Genomic DNA, 3,736 nt, shown 5'->3' on the forward strand with positions numbered 1-3,736 from the left:
TACTGGCAATGTGTATATAATGAAAGACAAGGCTAGACCCACTTTAAGCAAGGGAATGGCCATCATTCAGCATCCCAATTTGTTTTCCCAAGCTCGTATTTTCCAGAAATTATTCTTTCTTCATAACAATGATCACATATTCATTATCCTGTCCAGCCTCTCATATTTGGGAACCAATAGAGATATTTTTGCTCTCTGAAAGCAGGAGTTAGTACTCACAACACCCCCAGTGAAGCGGTGGTGCACTGGCCTGAGTGAAGCTGCAGTCAACAGGCAGGCTGGGGTCAGCATGTGGAATGGATCCAGAGTACCAGAATTTGGGGAACTTTGCCTTATCTGTACCACTGGAAGAGAGAGTTCTCATATTTCTTACTGACTCAGGATGGATTTGATATGGTTGCTTGGCCCCAAAGCCCATCTGTCCAACTGCAGAAGATCCAGGGATACACAGCCATCTATCAAATCTGACAGCACTGCCTCCTACAGCAGCTGCATTGTTTACCAAATGAGTCACTTTCAGAACGAGTCCAAGAGCAAACTGGGCTTGACAGTTGCATCCCAGTTCATTCTGCTCCTTCTCTTCCTTTACGGGCTTGCCGAGTTTCTGAACAGCAGCTACACTTTGCTGAAGTAAGTTAAAAAATCGCCACAAATTCGAGTTCTTATCCTTGGACAAAAATCATTGCCATTTTATTTCAAAGATTAAGAGTGCTCACCAACTATGTGAATGTCCTTTTTGAGTGGAAAGTGGTGAGGAGGAAATCAGTGGCTGAGAGCAGTGACTGCCACAGTTGCACCCTGGAAAAAAGGCTCTATTCATCAATTATGAAAGTAGTCACCAAGGACGAGATTTTGTTGATTATATGACTGTATGGAGGAGTAAAAAGCAAAGATTAATTTAGGAAGCTGACCAGGTTTGGGGTAAGAAAGTCCCTTGTTCCACTTCAGCCTTATAAGCAGAGGCCTATAGAGAGAATTAGAGAGAGACCAAAAGATTCTATTCTTAGTTGCTTTTAGATGATACCAAGTGCTTTCAGTGTATGGATATCCTTAGTGCTCCAGGAGTAGTGGATATGTGTTATCAGAACTTCACTCAGAGCAACCTCAGAGAACTTAGCTTGTGGGGCTCCTCTCTGTGAGAAAACATCTGAGGGCACAATTCAAGGGAGGGTGGGAGGACTTAAGTCATGGTTGTAGGGATTTCAATCCATGGTCTGCTGGTTCTTTTGCTTCTTGGCCATGGTGAGGCTGGACATCATGATTGAAAGGCATGGAAGAGCAAAGTTTCTCACCTCATGATGAGCACCCAGTCAGGCCTGGGTGGAACAAGATACATATATTTCTCTCCAAAGAAATACATGCTAATGACATATTTCTTTTAACCAGTCCCCATATCCGAATGGAATATTTCAGTATGGATTGATCTACTGGTGATGCAATCATCTCAAGTCATGTGACAGTTTCCTCTGAATTGAAAGGTTTGCTCTGGGAAGGGGCGGGAGAGACTCATGACACCCAGGAGGTAAACCAGCTTAGAAAAGTGGCAAAGCAAAAACTTGGCAGATTCAAAATGGTCCCCTCCTTAGCTGAACTGGAGCAGTGAACGTCTATTGGAGGAGAGGTCTCTTGGGCCTGTCCACCTGCCTGAAACTAGTGCAGGAAGCTCCAGGGAGGCAGATTGGTGAGTCACTCAGGCTGGGGTGCTCTTCGGTGATGGACTGTTTTGAGGTCCAACCCCTGCTCCTGTAATTAATTCCTTGTCCACACTCAGTGGTTCACCGAGTTAGATTTTAGTGCAGCTGTTAATGATGTGTCATGGGCTCTCTATATAGGGAGCATAGATGATGTGTGTATGTCAAATCTCCCCGGGAAAAGGAAAAGCCTCTCACACAACATGTAAGAGTGCCACAAAGTGCCTACCAAGTTTTCAACACATGACCCTTATATGTGTGTGTGTGTGTGTGTGTGTGTGTGTGTGTGTGTGTGTGTGTCTGTGATACTTTACATTGAAACCATAATGTGGATATTGTAGACTAAGAAGCCATTGAAGGAGAAAATATACTATTCAAGAGATTATTTCTTAAATGCCTATTGCTTGCCAATCACCAAACTAGATTTCTGAGTTACAGTTGTGAATAGACCACTGACTTAGTGGAAGTCAGTCTGACTGGAGACAACTCAAACAAGTCTATAAAATATGGTAAGTGCTGATGGAAGTAGTATTTGACCCTGTGAAGTGTGTCTCATGCAGGTATTACAAAGCTATTCCTGTGGAAACAAAGCCTGTCACTCAAAGATCTGGGTTAGTTAATTCCTTGTGCAGGAGACAAGTGATAGAAGATGACACCAGAGAATGTGTAAGGGACCAGGGAGAAGCACACGAGACAAGAAAAAGGTAAAAAAGCAAATGCCTTAGTATTTGGCTGCATACAGATTCAAGATTTTAGAATTTAAAAAAGTGAAACAAAATTAGAAATTTGGAGGGAAAAGAACAAAGGCATAAGTTCAACACCATGGGGGATCTCCAAAGTCTGTCCTATCATCCCAGGTAGGGCCTAGGCCCTCCCCCGTGTGTCCAGACTGAGAGAGCATCCCTCTATGTGGGATGGGCTCCCAAAGTTGACATGTGAAGCAAGCTCCTTACTAATTTTAAAAAAATGGTCATAGCATAAAACATACTAGTAACATTATAGATTGAGCAGGTTATATTTAAGAATACATATAGGGAGGGAAATGACGTAATCATATAATCTCAAGCATAAAAGAAATAATTTTAAAAGTCACCTTCTTTCACATGTAAAGAGGACTGATAAGCAAGAAAATATGGCTGCTTTATGAATGTACAGGGGGTATTGATTCAGTATGACTATTATGGTTTGAATGGGGCATGTTTCCTAACAGGATTATGTATTTAAATACTTGACTCTTAGCTGGTGACACTGTCTTGAATCTTGGGGACTTGGAGCCCCACTGTCAAGCTAGAGTTCCTAGAAAGTATACACCTTGAAAATTATGCCTGTCTCTGGTTCCCTTCAGCTTTCTGCTTCTTTATCTGACCGCCATTTGAGGAACTGTGCCAAAAGAACCCTCTGAAGCTGTGAGCCCAAATAACACTCTCCCTTAACTTGCATCTGTCTGGTGTTTTTGCTGAAACAGGAGGAGCAGCTAATGCAATCGATGTAAAACAAATGTGAACCAAGCTGGTAAGCAGCAGGAAAAATGCTCAGAGAACTTCCAGTTTTAGCCTTGCTGGAGGGAATGGGGACTTGAGGAAGAAATTACTCCATCAGCAAGCAGAGTGACCTCACTGGAATGCCAATTTCACAGTTATTCTGGGAATAATAGTGCAAGTTGAGAGCAAGAAATTAAAAGTCCAATAACTTGCTAGGAAAACTAGTTCACTTGGATTCTTGTCATGGTCCCAGGAGTGATGGGTGGGGACAAGGGTACAGCTCATGACTATGCTCAGGGGCTGTTCTGTAAATAGTATTAAATTTGATGATTTTTATTCTAACAGAATGATGTGGGGGGATTTCTTCAGCATTCTAACTCTTCCAATTTCAATCAAATTAAATGACTAGTGTATGCTACCCCACCTGGCTTTCCAAGCCCCACAGAAGTTGGCATTTGTGATGGTGGTGGCTTTTAGCCTTTCAAGTGGCCAGCTGGTTGTAATGATTTCAGCTCTACCCTCTGAATTGAATATTATCCCCCCAAATTCAAACATTGAAATCCT

At 42.5% G+C, this 3,736-nt stretch overlaps 1 long non-coding RNA gene across 2 annotated transcripts; it reads left to right on the top strand.

The window, feature by feature from the left end:
• Window positions 1-532: 532 nt before the first annotated feature.
• On the top strand, window positions 533-3,393 carry LOC103163004. Of its 2 annotated transcripts, none has more exons than XR_004768037.1 (4): window positions 533-630; window positions 1,387-1,478; window positions 2,252-2,395; window positions 3,037-3,393. It is a non-coding gene; the product is annotated as an uncharacterized LOC103163004 (long non-coding RNA). The 2 variants fall into 2 exon arrangements; XR_003482522.2 differs by having other exon boundaries at window positions 2,324-2,395.
• The last annotated feature ends 343 nt before the right edge of the window (window positions 3,394-3,736 follow it).

The sequence above is a fragment of the Cricetulus griseus genome, chromosome 2, assembly GCF_003668045.3.
Source record: "Cricetulus griseus strain 17A/GY chromosome 2, alternate assembly CriGri-PICRH-1.0, whole genome shotgun sequence".
Classification (NCBI taxonomy): domain Eukaryota; kingdom Metazoa; phylum Chordata; class Mammalia; order Rodentia; family Cricetidae; genus Cricetulus; species Cricetulus griseus.